General features: G+C 42.2%; 1 pseudogene; it reads right to left on the reverse strand.

The window, feature by feature from the left end:
- Positions 1-3,901: 3,901 nt before the first annotated feature.
- Positions 3,902-14,382, reverse strand: LOC138844267 (olfactory receptor 4D9-like; annotated as a pseudogene).
- Positions 14,383-15,841: the final 1,459 nt, after the last annotated feature.

The raw sequence follows: 15,841 nt of genomic DNA on the forward strand, positions 1-15,841 counted from the left end.
ATTAATTTTGTTTTTATAGTTTAGAAATATAGTAGTAGATGGGTTCTATGATGTTTTTATTCTACTCTAGACTATCTATTTCATTTTTTAAAACTGAATTCAGACCCACTAAAATCATATCACACCCTTTAAAGTTTCAGGACCTTCAGTTTAAACAACATTGACCCGGAGCAATGTTTCTCCAAATGTGATACATAGACCATTTGCATCAGAATCATAGGAGACTGGGTGGGAGGGGAGAGGTGTGCTGATTTAAGACAAAATTCCTGGTATCTCTTAGATGGTGACTGGAATTTTGTATTTTCATCAGTTAACCAGGTGATTCCTATGCCCATTCAGGTTTGAGTATCACTGGCCTGGCAGCACATCAGGTGCCCCAGCAGTTTTCAGCTCTAATCTGTGTGGCCCTAGACTCACAGGACTACATAGGAAATATCCTTGGAAAACAGGTACAGGGTTATTCCTCTTGATTCACGTGAGAATTCATGTAGAAAGTAATTTCCAGTCCTAAGAAACAGATGTGAATTTTAATGGAGGGAAAGCCAATATGATGAGTTTTGGTGTTTCATCTCTTGGTATAAAAATTGAAAAGTTGACAAACTTCTGTCCAAAGGAGAAATCCAGAAAAGGAATGGCTCCCTCTAGTGGTAATGTTTTACACAGTAGATCCGGCCCCTCATAGGTGTGGGAGATGTTGAAAAATTCATCACAAATTTGAATATATATTAGAATATGAAGTTAAAATATTGTTGTCAGGCAACACATCTCAAAAGAGAAGGAAAAGCACATTTTCATGAAAAATAGATTTTTATGTATACTTTTATATCCATCCAGTCTTAGGAAACTCAGTGTGTATCTGTGTGTGTGTGTGTGTGTGTTAATTTTTTTTTTGAACAATTTATTTAATTTATTTGAAAGGCTGAGTTACATAGAGAAAGGTAGAGACACACAGAGAGGTCTTCTATCTGCTGGTTCACTCCGCAAAGGACCGCAACTACCAGGCGAAAGCCAGGAGCCAGGAGCTTCTTCTGGATCTCCCATGTGGTTGCAAGGGTCCAAGGACTTGGGCCATCCTCTGCTTCTTTCCCAGGTACATTAGCAGAGAGCTGGATTGGAAGTGGAGCAGCCGGGACTTGAACGGCTCCCATATAGGATGCCAGTGCTGCAGGCTAGGGCTTTAACCTGCTGTGCCATAGACTGGCCCCTTAATTTAAGTTTTGAGAGACAAAAAGCGAGAGACAGATATATATCTATATAGAGAGAGCTCCCATCCGCTGGTTCTCCAAATGGCTGAAATGGCTAGGTTAAAGTTGGGAGCTGAGAACTCAAATCAGGTTTTCCACGTGGGTTGCAGGAACCCATTTACTTGAACCAATCATCTGCTGCCTCTCAGGGTCTGCATTAGCAGGAAGCTTTAATTGGAAGCCCAAGATGGGCATTGAAACTAGACATTCCAATATGGAATATGCCATCTAAACCAGCATCTTAACTTCCTAGTCCAAATGTTTACTTATGTGTTTTTAAATTAAGTATATGTTATGTATGATCACTTTCCATGTTAAAAAATATATCTGTAAATACACATGTATATAGATAAAACCCATATTATTTATATATATATTTGTATACACACACACGATAGTCTCATTGTGGATTCATAATTATTTGCCTCTGGAAAATAAAGACTAAATTCTAGAATAAATTCAGCAAAAAGTGCGAGGAAGGGAAGTTTAGCTTTTATAAAAACATGGCTTTTAAGAAATGAAAATAATTTATAAGAAAAAATATTTGATATCTTTTATGGTTGATAGATAAAGAAACCAACTGGATATGTAAGAATGGGATTCTGTACTCTGGTTTCAAGAGAAATTTCATTTCTGAGGTTTCTGTTTCATGACTAATTAGATACAAAATTCAAGAAAGAAGTCAGAAGTGTGAAACTTTTACTTCTAGGTAGGAAGTAACAACCAACTGGAAGAAGCAGATGCAGATTTTTAAAAGATCTTGCAGCTGTAGTAAGCAAATGTATTTTGTCTATAGTGCCTGCTTTTCCTGGGCCACCATACCCTTCTTTTTTTTTTAAGATTTTTAAAATTCATTTTAGAGGTAGAGTTACAGACAGTAAGAAGTAGAAAGAGAGAGAAAGATCTTCCTTCCACTGGTTCACTCCTCAAATGGCTGCAACGGCAAGAGCTGGGCTGATCTGAAGCCAGGAGCCAGGAGCTTCTTCCAGTTCTTCCACACGGGTGGAAGCACTTGGGCCATCTTCTGCTGCTTTCCTAGGCCATAGCAAAGAGCTGGATTGGAAGGGGAGTAGCTGGGACTAGAACCAGCGCCCATATGGGATGCTGGTGCCGCAGGTGGAGGATTAACCTACTGCTCCACAGCGCCAGCCCCACCATACCCTTCTGCTCCTCAGGCTCCCTTTGACTTCCTGGGCTCATATTTATCCCCTCTCAGGTCTATCTACTGAAGCTTCCTATTCTACATCTCCACTGCAGATGACACTTGGGGCCTTCCACAAGTCCCCTGACCATCTATAATGAATCCCTTGAAATGCAGTGCTGAGGCAGACTTGGGAATGTCCCCCACCCCCAGTCCTGCTATTCCCACCTCTACCACCACCACCACCCAGGGTATGCTCAAATCGCTCTGACCTTCCAGTGCTGTATCCAATTTGTGAAGTGGTGGCTTTTTATCTATCATGTTCTCCATGAACTGAGTTTAATTTATAAAGCTTGCCTAAAGCAGGACTTTGAGGGTAAGCACTAAGGGAGAAACAATAGACCAAGATCTAATTGGATGGTTTGGGTTATTTTTTTAGAACAGGTTTCCCTTGTTTGTGTTTGTTCCTAGATAACACTATGGAAATATGCCCCCTTCCGTTATTCCAGCCACACGGACATTGGAGATTGCATGGGGGATAAGACCTGGGTGTTAGATGGAAATGAATGTATCCTGCCCAAACTTGAGTTAATTCCATATTCAACTATTTGCTTGTCAAAACATAGGCTTCTAGGAGACCAGCTGGAATTTAATCTTCTCATTTCCTTTACAGTAAAGAAGAGGGGCTAAAGGGTATCCTAGAGAGAAGAAGGAGGGAGACTTTGGAATGGTAGATTTGTAATCTTACAGCTAATCAGCTCCTGAATGATAGAAAATAGTTTTCTTCTTAAGCCTTTGTTTCTTATGGGCTTGTGAGTCAGGCATGTTCTAGGGATGCAGGAAAAATAGGATTTCTTTCTCATTGGAAAGTTGGCCTTCCTTAGGCTTCTGTTATGTACTCTCGGGTCATGTGAGAAGGACAGCCTTTCATGGCATCACAACAGAGCAGATGTTTTTATAGATGAGCTTGTCTGAGACTCCATCAAACCTTGTACGAGGCAGCAGAGATAGTAAAACATACAGTTAACGGAGGACAAGACATCTCAGATAGGGCCCTGTGTTAATTAACTAGGAACCATTTGATAATACATGAAACTTTTCTCTTTTTGCAAGAGGAATACTGAGGTTTTCTTAGAAAAATGGAATTTGAAACCTCCAACATTAATAATGTATTTCCACATAGGAAGTGGTGACTGGATTGCATAGCCTTGGTTGCTGGTCCCTGGAAGTCATTTTACTAATAAGCACCTGGACAACACATGGTACATCTACAACTCAAGACTCAAGAGAGGACCTCCTCTCAGACTTCATTTCCTTGCCTGAAGTGAGGTGGTGTGGTGATCTAAGCATTCATTAAGAGTTCCTTTAAGAGCTGACAACTTACAGATCTGACTCGATGTTTATAAAAACCTCAGCATGAGAAAACCCTACAGAGGCGATTGCCTCAGGACAACCTTAACTGAAGCACAAAGACAAAAACTTTGATTTTAAGATAGTCTATTGATTGGGACCTTCTTTATGTTGTAAGGAAATACTTCAAATAATGCAATCTAGACGTCATAGTGTTTACAGCTTTTTGTAAGGTCTTAAGTGTTTTCTTCGGTCTCCTCATGGTTGACTTCATCTCCTGGTTCCTCAAGGTATAGATGTTGGGGTTCAGGACAGGGCTGCAGACAGTGAAGAAGATAGGGGGGTTCTGTCCATGTGGAGGGCAGCGAAGGGCTGGGCCTAATCACAGACGCATGATCACCACAGTGATATTTGAGGTGCAGGATATGACTTTCCTCTTGCCCTCTCCGGTATGTGACCTCTGCATTACTGGGCAGGACTCAAGGGGAAAGAACAACTACAGTGTAGACATCAAGCCATTATTGGAAATCATTAAGACCACAAGAGCAAACGTGTGGTGCAGGCATGTTTGAGGACCTGGAGGACATCACAATAGAAGCAGTCAACAATTTTAGGTTCACAGAAGGGGAGGGGGAGCAACAGGGAATTCTGCATGATGGTGTGGACAAAAGCCCTAACCCAGGAGGCCATGATGAGAGCAGTGCATCACCCCCTACTCATGATGATGTGGTAGTGCAGGGGCTTGGAGATGGCCATGTAGTGATCACACGTTATCACAAACAAAGAAAAAATATCTGCCCCACCAAGGAGGTGGAAGAAAAACATCTGTGTGATACAACCGTTGAAGGAGATGATATTTTTCCTTGAAAGAAGACCTTCCAGGACCTTTTGGATCAGTGATATAGGAGAAGCAGATGTCTAAGACAGAGGACCATGGGACAGGGGGTATACAAGGCTGTAATGATGAGACTCAGCTCCTAGTGACCATGATGAGGTTTCCCAGCAGAGTTGCTGTGCGCACCTGAACTAAGGAAAAGTTAAGACCAAGCCCAGCTCTTGGAACTGGGTCAGTTCTTGCTGCTGAGATTGCCGACTCCTTTGGATTGTATTTCTTCTTCCTCAACCACATGGGGAGAAAAATACTTTTTTTACAGGTGGAATATCATTAAAAACAAAAGAAATGTGAGTTTTGTGCCTTGGGTGTCATTTTTTGGAGTTATTTCCCTTTTGGGCAAAGATACCTACACTTCAGTAAGCTATCCACAATGGATTTTTTAAAAGATTTATTTTATTTATTTGAAAGACAGAGTTACAGAGAGAGGTAGAGAAAGAGAGAGAGGTTTTCCATCTACTGGTTCACTCCCCAGATGGCTGCAACGCCCAGAGCTGCACCGATCTGAAGCCAGGAGCCAGGAGTCTCTTCCAGGTCTCCCACATGGGTGCAGGGGCCCAAGGACTTGGGTCATCTTGTACTGCTATCCCAGGCCATAGAAGAGAGCTGGATTGGAAGAGGAGCAGTCAGGACTAGAACTGGCACCCATATGGGATGTGGGCACTTCAAGCCAGGGCTTTAACCTGCTGTGCCACAGTACCAGCCCCCACAATGGATTTTTTAGAGACTGCCCTTTCTTCTAATGTAGAAACATATCTGATCTTAAAAAAATGCTATTTAATTTTCACTTGTTTGAAATACACACAGAGAAAGAGCTGGGTCAGGTTGAAGTCAGGAGCTGAACTCAATCTGGGTCTCCCACAGGAGTGGCAGGGACCTACCTACTTGAGCATTACCTGCTGCCCCGAAGGTGTGCATTAGCAGAAAACTGGAATCAGAAATAGAGCTAGGTCTTGAACCTTGACACTTTGGTATGGAATGTAGGCATCCCAGGCATCTCAAGTAGTATCCTAACTGCTGTGCCAAAGGCCCACCACCATCAGTGTTTCTTGAGTTCTCTCAGAGCATACCAAAGAGTAGGTTTCCAATGGTGTAATAGATTGAAGCCATGAATCAGTTTTTTTTTTCATAAAATTCTTATTAAAAATTTCAGGGTGGCAAGATTTTATACATTCTACTTTTCCTCTTGAAAATTCACTAGATTCTCTGGGAAGTGAAGAGACTTGTGTAATGTATTTAACAAGATTTCATCACAGGACACTCTCCCCCTCTCAGATTGCATCATTAACATTGCAGAATGGGCTGGTGTTGTGGCACGGTGGGTAGAGCTGCTGCTTGTGACACTGTTTAGGATGCCAGCATTCTATATAGGCACCAGTTTGAGTCCTGGCTGACCCACTTTCCGATCCAGCTCCCTGCTGATGTGCCTCTGAAGGCAGCAGAGGGTGGCCCAATTGCTTGGGTCCCTGCACTGACATGAGAAGAAGCTCTTGGCTCTTGGCTTCAGACCAGCCTCACTCTGGCTGTTGTGCCATTTGGGTAGTAAAACAGTGGATGGAAGACATCTCTCTCTCCATATAACTCTGTCTTTAAGTAAATAAACTTTTATTTTATTTTATTTTATTTTTTTTATTTTTGACAGGCAGAGTGGACAGTGAGAGAGAGAGAGACAGAGAGAGAAAGGTCTTCCTTTGCCGTTGGTTCACCCTCCAATGGCCGCCGCTGCAGCCGGCGCACCGCGCTGATCCGATGGCAGGAGCCAGGATCCAGGTACTTTTCCTGGTCTCCCATGGGGTGCAGGGCCCAAGCACCTGGGCCATCCTCCACTGCACTCCCTGGCCATAGCAGAGAGCTGGCCTGGAAGAGGGGCAACCGGGACAGAATCCGGCGCCCCGACCGGGACTAGAACCCGGTGTGCCGCGCCGCAAGGTGGAGGATTAGCCTATTGAGCCACGGCGCCGGCCCAAGTAAATAAACTTTTAAAAACAGGAAATACAACAAGCAGAGTTAGACAGTGAGAGAGAGAGACAGAGAGAAAGGTCTTTCTTCCGTTGGTTCACCCCCCAAATGGCCGCTATGGCTGGCGCTGTGCCGATCTGAAGCCAGGAGCCAGGTGCTTCCTCCTGGTCTCCCATGCGGGTACAGGGCCCAAGCACATGGGACATGGTCATCCTCCACTGCCTTCCCTGGCCACAGCAGAGAGCTGTACTGGAAGAGGAGCAACCGGAACAGAACCAGCGCCCCAGCTAGGACTAGAACCCGGGGTGCCAGCGCTGCAGGCAGAGGATTAGCCTAGTGAGCCATGGCGCCAGCCAGAAATACAACTTTTTAAAAAAATTGCACAGAACTGGTTTTCTAGACATCATTGTTTGTGAAGAGTAGAGGAATATACACTCTGTTCTGCTTTCCCTGTAAAATATAATTCTTTGAAATAATTGCAGCTAGAGCAGACTTAGTATTTAAAAAACAGATATGTTCCATACAATGGAATATTATACAGCAGTAACAAGAAGTGAACCATTAAGCCAAGAAGAGACATAGAGGAAGTTTAAACGTCAGTGGCTAAGTAGAAGAAGCCAATTTGCTGAAGCACATAATATATGGTTACAACCACATGACTGTCTGGAAAAGAAAAATTATAGGAACAGATAAGGAATTGGTGTTTGACAGGAGCTGAGGAAGGGAGTCAAGTAAGGATGAGGAGGTGGAACCCAGGGATTTTTAGGGCAGTGAGACTTCTGTATGACACTATATGTAATGGTGTGTACATGAATGATGCATGTGTCAAAGCCTGTAGAATGTGCAACAGGATGGGTGAGCCTTAGTGTGGACTATGGACTTTAGTTAATAATGTAACAACATTGATTCCTTAATTGTTAATTAATGTACTATGCTAATGGAAGATGCTAATAGAGTAAACTGTGTTGCCGTTGGTGAGAGTGAGTTTATGGGACCTCTCTGTACTTCCTGTTTAATTTTTCTGTGAACCAAAAACTACTCTAAGAATAAAATCCATTAAGTTTTGAAAAATCAGATATACCAAAGGATACAACAATATAGAGCATAAATGTATAGATATCTATTTTACATATGTTTATGTATAAAGTTCCCTCTATAAATCCTAATGCAGCAGTTTCCCCTGCTTCTCATTCTGTTTGCAAGAGGACATTTAAAGTAAGAACTACTTTGACAGGCATCTGGATATCATGGTTTCATCAACTGATCAAAAGAAAACTAACTCTTGCAGCTTTCTTTTTTAAAATTGGCTTTGTTGAAGTGTAATATATATACAACAAAGTACATTTTTTTAAAAGGCACTATTTGTATGTCATTGTAAAAATTAAAAGATAAGAAAGGAAGGTGGAGAGAGTGTAGGGTGGAAAGTATCACTGTGTTCCTAAATCTGTGTATAGGAAATACATGAAATTTGTTCACCTTATATATAAAAAAGGAACAAAATGGAAAAGATACTATTCAATGAGTTTTGACATATATACATAGTGAAACCATCTCCATAATGAATCTCCGTCATCCCCCCAAATCACTCCTGAGCACTGCACTCAGCACCTAACAGCTCCTTCCATGCCCTTGCACGGCACCTAAGTGTAGTGTAGCTTCAATTGCATAAGGCCATGTGCCTACCTTGACCCCAGCCCCTATTAAAATGCTTGCCTGAGAAAAGCTCAAAGCTGCCAGGAGAATTCACTGTCTATGATGAAAACCCCCCTTTCTTAGAGCATTTGTTGGATTGGGCTTACAATAGTGAATATGTATCTCTTGCAGCTCGGAAGTAGCTCTCTCAAGGACCTGAGAGCCATTTCTTTGGGATGTCATCATTGGGACTGGAGGGGCACAGCTTCGATGAAGCCATCTAGCAGGCACAGCTGCCTCATGGCGCTAACACACCAGCTCCTGGTACTTTTCCATTACTCTCACTCTGCTGAGCTGAACAGCCCGTCCTTTACTCGCCCTTTGCAAAGTCCAAATCACCTCTGCACAAAAGGAGCTCAGCTTTCCCCTCCTGTCGGTAGTTCCTGAATAAAATCTGTGTTCAGCCCTGACTGGGATTTGGCTGCATCGGTCTTTGACAGGCCTTTGTAGTTGTTGCCTTCATGTTCTGCTGTGTGGAGGCCAAGCTCTGGTCTTGCTGCTCACACCTGGATGCCTGGATTTCATCACATTTTGCTTCTAATTTTCTCATCGGAACAGAACTTCTCTGTGCAGACTATCCCCCTGTGCTCTTTCCTTTGAAGCCCAAGCAACACAAAAGAAAATAGCTAGACTTACTCTCCCTATTATCTATTCATCCATCAAACGCAAAGGATTTCATAGCTTTCAAACTCTTTTGGCTTTTAAAAGGGCCAGGTATTTCTTCAGAGTAAATAATTTAAAGGGAAAACATCAGAACACATGCAGCTTTTTTAGATAATGAGTGGTGTTTTTGCTTTTGTTTTGAACTATGGTAGAAAGTAATGTTGTATAAAGAAGAGGCATCAGCTTGGGAGACTTGAGCTTTGATGCTACGCCCGGAGCCTTCATAGAGCAGTGGTAAATATTTAAAGGCATCTGTACCCCGGGGGATTCAGGCTTTCATCAGTGAAATGGGAGCATTTGCTGCCTTGAGTCCTTTTGAAGGCAGCAGAGTCTGAACGGCGCATGAAGAGCATTAAATGGGTCTGCCCATCTAGGTGACTTCTAATCCTCGGTAGCCTTAATAGTCAATGGTTTCAATCATGTTGCCCTTCAATTACTTTGTGACTAGACAAGCTTGTATTCTGTGCATCAGCCTGGTTTAACCTCAGGAACCATAACCCTCAATCTACAGGCTTTGTTTTTGGACCTTTAACTTTAAGCTCATTGGTGGTGGCAAGAAAAGTGGCTGAAGTCAAGAATTTCTGGGAGCAGTCTAGGGAAATGGTTAGAAGAATGGGCTTTGCAACCCAGAATGGCCACTTTAATATCTTAGTTCTGCCATTTTCTAGTTATTTCTAGTTATCATTGCTACTTATTCAATGTTTCTGTGTTTGCTCATCTGTGAAGATTAAATGAAATACCTCATGTGGCAGGTCTAGAAATACACCAGGTTTCTTCAGTAAATGCTAACTATTTTTATTCTTTTTTTTTTTAAAGAATTTATTTATTTATTTGAGAGGTAGAGTTACAGACAGTGAGAAGGAGAGACAGAGAGAAAAGTATTTCTTCTGCTGGTTCAGTCCCCAGATGGCCACAACGGTCGGAGCTGCACTGATCCAAAACCAGGAGCCAGGTGCTTCCTTCCGGTCTCCCATGGGGGTGCAGGGGCCCAAGGACTGCCATCTTCTACTGCTTTCCCAGGCCATAGCAGAGAGCTGGATTGGAAGAGGAGCAGCAGGGACTAGAACTGGCGCCCATATGGGATGCTGGCGCCGCAGGTGGAGGATCAGCCTATAGAGCCATGGCACCAGCCCCTATTTTTACTCTTTTAGGTTGAAGTTTGCTATGAATATCTTGTACCTTCTAAGTCCACCTCTTTGGTATTGTGTCATCAGCATTGCTATTTATAACCATCATCCTGAGACATGGCAGGACTCTTATATAGAAGTCATCAATTGCTGCATAGCAAGTTACCATAAACAATCAAAAATTGTTATCTCACACAGTTTCTGAAGTTCAGGAAAGTGAAAACAGATTAGCTGGTTGCTTTTGGCTCAGGATGGCTCATGAGACTGTAGTCAAAATGTCAGCCAGCTCTACAGTCGTTTGAGGTTCCACTGGCATTGAAGGATTCACTTTCAGTCTTACTGTTGTGAATCTTGGTAAAGGTTTGAGATCCTCACCACCAGGGCTCCTCCCCAGGGCTCTGCTCAACTGGCTGCTCCCAGGGCTGAAAGAGAGAGAAAGTAACCAAAACAGAACCCTCCATTTGTAACTGAATCTCAGAAATGATGCACCATCACTTGCATGCAGAGTAACCCTGATTGGCTGTGAGAAAGGACTTTGCTGTGACTGAGGAGATGTGATCATTAGGGGCTGATTGGCAAAGATACTCCACATACTTAAATACCCCATATAAGCCTCTGGAGCCCAGGTTTTGGAATGAGACTCTGAGCTCAAATCCTGGTCTTACTATTGGTTGTTTGTGGGACCTTGGGCCAGTTATTTGGTCTTGTTCAGGATCATAACCGTACCTACACTTGAGAGATGTTGGGGATTTCAAATAAGATAATTTATGTAAAGCACATAATCTAGATGCCTGGTACATGGGAAGTTCTCACTAAGTGCTAGCTATTGTTATTGTTACTGTGCTACAAGGATACTTCAAAAATTCCGTGAAAAAACAATTAAAGTATACATTAATTTTGGTGCAACAATTTTTTGAAATCCATACCTGTGTTTTTAGAATATACATTTTCTACGAGCACTTTAAAGATCTCATATATTTCGCATAGTGTTTCTCATAGTGTCCTTTTCACTTTCTCCCTGTCGCTGATCAGGGAGAACATGTGATATTTGTCCCTTTGGGACTGGCTTAATTCACTCAGCATGATGTTTTCCAGATTCCTCCATTTTGTTGCAAATGACTGGATTTCATTGTTTTTGACTGCTGTATAGTATTCTATAGAGTACATGTTCCATAATTTCTTTATCCAGTTCACTGTTGATGGGCATTTGGGTTGATTTCAGGTCTTAGCTATTGTGAATTGAGCTGCAATAAACATTAAGGTGCAGACAGTTTTTTGTTTGCCAATTTAATTTCCTGGGTAAATTCCAAGGAGTGGGATGGCTGGGTCGAACGGTAGGGTTATATTCAGGTTTCTGAGGAATCTCCAGACTGACTTCCACAGTGGCTTTACCAGTTTGCATTCCCACCAACAGTGGGTTAGTGTCCCTTTTTCCCTACATCCTTGCCAGCATCTGTTGTTGGTAGATTTCTGTATGTGAGCATTCTAACCGGGGTGAGATGAAACCTCATTGTGGTTTCGATTTGCATTTCCCTGATTGCTAGTGATCCTGAACATTTTTTAATGTGCCTGTTGGCCATTTGGATTTCCTCTTTTGAAAAATGTCTATTGAGGTCCTTGGCCCATCTCTTAAGTGGGTTGTTTGTTTTGATGTTGTGGAGTTTCTTGATCTCTTTGTAGATTCTGGTTATTAATCCTTTATCTGTTGCATAGTTTGCAAATATTTTTTCCCAATCTGTCGGTTGCCTCTTCACTTTCCTGACTGTTTCTTTTGCAGTACAGAAACTTCTCAATTTGATGCAATCCCAATTGTTAATTTTGGCTTTCACTGCCTGTGCTTCCAGAGTCTTTTCCAAGAAGTCTTTGCCTGTGCCAATATCTTGCAGGGTTTCTCCAATGTTCTCTAATAATGGTTTCGGGTTGTAGATTTAGGTCTTTAATCCATGTTGAGTGAATTTTTGTGTAAGGTGTAAGGTAGGGGTATTGCTTTCCACTTCTACATGTGGACATCCAGTTTTCCCAGCACCATCTATTGAATAGACTGTCCTTGCTCCAGGAATTGGTTTTAGATCCTTGATCAAATATAAGTTGGCTGTAGATGTTTGGGTTGATTTCTGGTGTTTCAATTCTGTTTCATTGGTCTATCCATCTGTTTCTGTACCAGTACCATGCTGATTTGATTACAACTACCCTGTGGTATGTCCTGAAATCTGGTATTGTGATGCCTCCGGCTTTGTTTTTGTTGTACAAGATTGCTTTAGCTATTCGAGGTCTCCTGTGTCTCTATATGAATTTCAGCATCATTTTTTCTAGATCTGAGAAGGATGTCTTGGGTATTTTGATTGGTGTTGCATTGAATCTATAAATTGCTTTTGGGAGAATGGACATTTTGATGATGTTGATTCTTGCAATCCATGATTCTTGCAATCCATGAGCATGGAAGATTTTTCCATTTTTTGGTATCCTCTTCTATTTCTTTCTTTAAGATTTTTTTTTGACAGGCAGAGTGGACAGTGAGAGAGAGAGAGAGACGGAGAGAAAGCTCTTCCTTTTTGCCGTTGGTTCACCCTCCAATGGCTGCTACGGCTGGCGCATTGCACTGATCCGAAGCCAGGAGCCAGGTGCTTCTCCTGTTCTCCCATGCGGGTGCAGGGCCCAAGGATCTGGGCCATCCTCCACTGCACTCCTGGGCCATAGCAGAGAGCTGGCCAGGAAGAGGGCAACCGGGACAGAATCCGGTGCCCCGACCGGGACTAGAACCTCGTGTGCCAGCGCCGCAAGGTGGAGGATTAGCCTAGTGAGCCACTGTGCCGGCTTCTTTAAGATTTTGTAATTCTCATCGTAGAGATCTTTAACATCCTTGTTTAAGTTTATTCCAAGGTATTTGATTGTTTTTGTAGCTATTGTGAATGGGATTGATCTTAGCAGTTCTTTCTCAGCCATGGCATTGCCTGTGTATACAAAGGCTGTTGATTTTTGTGCATTGATTTTATATCCTGCTACTTTGCCAAACTCTTCTATGAGTTCCAATACTCTCTTAGTAGAGTTCTTTGGATCCCCTAAATAAAGAATCATATCGTCTGCAAAGAGGGATAGTTTGACTTCTTCCTTCCCAATTCGTATCCCTTTAATTTCTTTTTCTTGTCTGATGGCTCTGGCTAAAACTTCCAGAGCTATATTGAATAGCAGTGGTGAGGGTGGGCATCCCTGTCTGGTGCCAGATCTCAGTGGAAATGCTTCCAACTTTTTCCCATTCAATAGGATGCTGGCCGTGGGTTTTTCATAGATTGCTTTGATTGTATTGAGGAATGTTCCTTCTATACCCAGTTTGCTTAGCGTTTTCATCATGAAAGGGTGTTGAATTTTATCAAATGCTTTCTCTGCATCTACTGAGATAATCATATGGTTTTTCTTTTGCAGTCTGTTAATGTGGTGTATCACATTGATTGATTTGTGAACATTGAACCATCCCTGCATACCAGGGATAAATCCCACTTGATCTGGATGGATGATTTTTCTGATGTGTTGTTGTATTCTATTGGCCAGCATTTTATTGAGGATTTTTGCCTCTATGTTCATCAGGGATATTGGTCTGTAATTTTCTTTCTTTCTTTCTTTTTTTTTTTTTTTTGACAGGCAGAGTGGACAGTGAGAGAGAGAGAAAGGTCTTCCTTTGCCGTTGGTGCACCCTCCAATGACCGCTGCAGCCGGTGCACTGTGGCCAGTGCACCGTGCTGATCCGAAGCCAGGAGCCAGGTCCTTCTCCTGGTCTCCCACGCGGGTGCAGGGCCCAAGCACTTAGGCCATCCTCCATTGCACTCCCGGGCAACCCTCAGTGTGTTCTCAAATTTCTCTGCAGTCTCCCACTGGGTTGCCAAGGTTACCGAGTTTGTGTACTCCATGAGTTCTCTCACTCACGCTCAGATTTTCACAGTCTCAGTTCATTAGCTCCACACCTTCATTAGGTCCTAACCTCCTGTTATTTCTCCCCACCAGAGTCAGGTTTTTCTCCTTGGCTGATGGTGGGCACCGCTTTACGTATGTCCAAAATGGCGCCTGCTCTTTGTCTTGCTTGGCTTTGTAGGGTGAGTGGAGATAGAGGCTCGTGTCCATGATGGTCCCTTTTATTTATTCATTTTTTTCTCTCCTCTAGTTAGCCTGGTGAACTTTCCCCAATGGGGCTTCAAGCCTCTTTCCCTCTAGGCTCTTTCTGCTGTTTCCTCGCCAATGTCTCAGGTTACTAAGGTTTTGCCTTACCTCCCCTTCCAGCACTGGTGCGTAGACTCCGTCGCTGGGCTCCCGAGCTGTGGGCATCCTTGCTCTCCCCATAGGTCCTCCATGTCACATCCACTAGATCCGGAAGAGTTTCCTCTGCAATTTTTTCCCTGAGCCTTTCCATGAAAATACAGTAACTCCACTTTTATTAGACTATCTTCGGATAATGCTTTGTGATTAGAATTTTGTGGACATTTCTATGTGGTTCTTGGAGTCTGACTATACTAGCATCTCACAAATTAAGCTGAAGCAACTTAGAAATTCTTTGAAAAGCTCTATCCTAACCAGTCATTTTGTATATATAAATGCATTTGTTTGTTTATGAAAAATACTTGAGAAACATAAAATCAGTCTTATATTTAAGAAAAATCAAGGCTGGTAGGACCAAGTACAGGTGACTTGTATAGGGTAAGTCAGAATTAATTTATTATATGATATTTTCCCATGAAAATATCAATATTTGAAGAGAAGTGCAGATTAATCCAGGTGTTTGATATTATGTTTAAAAAGTAGATTTAATGGTGTTTTGAGTGCAATTGCTTTTCCTCACTGTGTTTGATCAAGTTGGTTTGCATGAGTAAGCAATCAGTGCAGCTGCATGGGCAGTTTTCATTTGCCTTGTTGGTGCTACACTTGGGAGAAGAAACTCTGATTGTTCAGATCTTTGGTCACTTAACATTTTACAGAGGTCATTCATGAAGTAAAGGTAACAGAGAGATAGGGAAAAAATCATTGGAAAAAAAGTACAAAAAGGTATAGGGAACAAAGATACCAGAATAAGGATGGAAAGAAGTAGTAAATGACAGTTTGGAAGCTGAAGATGGATTTATCCGAAGACAGTTTTATGTCTGTATTAAAATTTTAATGTTTGGGAAAGTATGTATAAGATTGGAAAAGAATTGGTGGAGATACAATAAAACACTGGAAAATGCAGTCAATAAAGATGACTCTCATTCTAAAGAAGTTTCTACATAAACTTTTGTTTATGACTTGTCTATGGAGAGTATGGGAATAAGTGAGATTGCCTTCCATTAAATGTTGTTTTCTTGTGTAGTTTTCTTTGGGCACTATAGTGTCATGTTACTTAGAACCTAACCTTCTAGTCTACTGTCATAGACATGCTTACCTTGGTTACCTTTCCCTTTTTTTATGTTAAACTTCCTTCCTACATCTCTTTTATTTAAGTTTGATTCTCTGCATGTTGCACAGGTCCAATAGTCATTCCAGCAAACATTCTATGCATTAAGATAATCCCCTTAGAGAAAGTGTCTCTATCCTTGTAATGTAACTCAATTGTGAATTCTTATCAGTGAGTCATAAATGTGGAAGAGATCACTAGAATTCACCAGTCTTCCTGATCTCTCTGGAAATGGAACTTGATTACATTCTTCAGGCTCCCTTGCAACTAGGAGAGGCTGTGTGACCAGGGGATGGCCAGTGGAATGTAATCAGAAATGGTCCACATTACTTCCAGGACTGGCCCATAAAGACATCTTCC

Source organism: Oryctolagus cuniculus, chromosome 1 (genome assembly GCF_964237555.1).
Source record: "Oryctolagus cuniculus chromosome 1, mOryCun1.1, whole genome shotgun sequence".
Lineage (NCBI taxonomy): Eukaryota > Metazoa > Chordata > Mammalia > Lagomorpha > Leporidae > Oryctolagus > Oryctolagus cuniculus.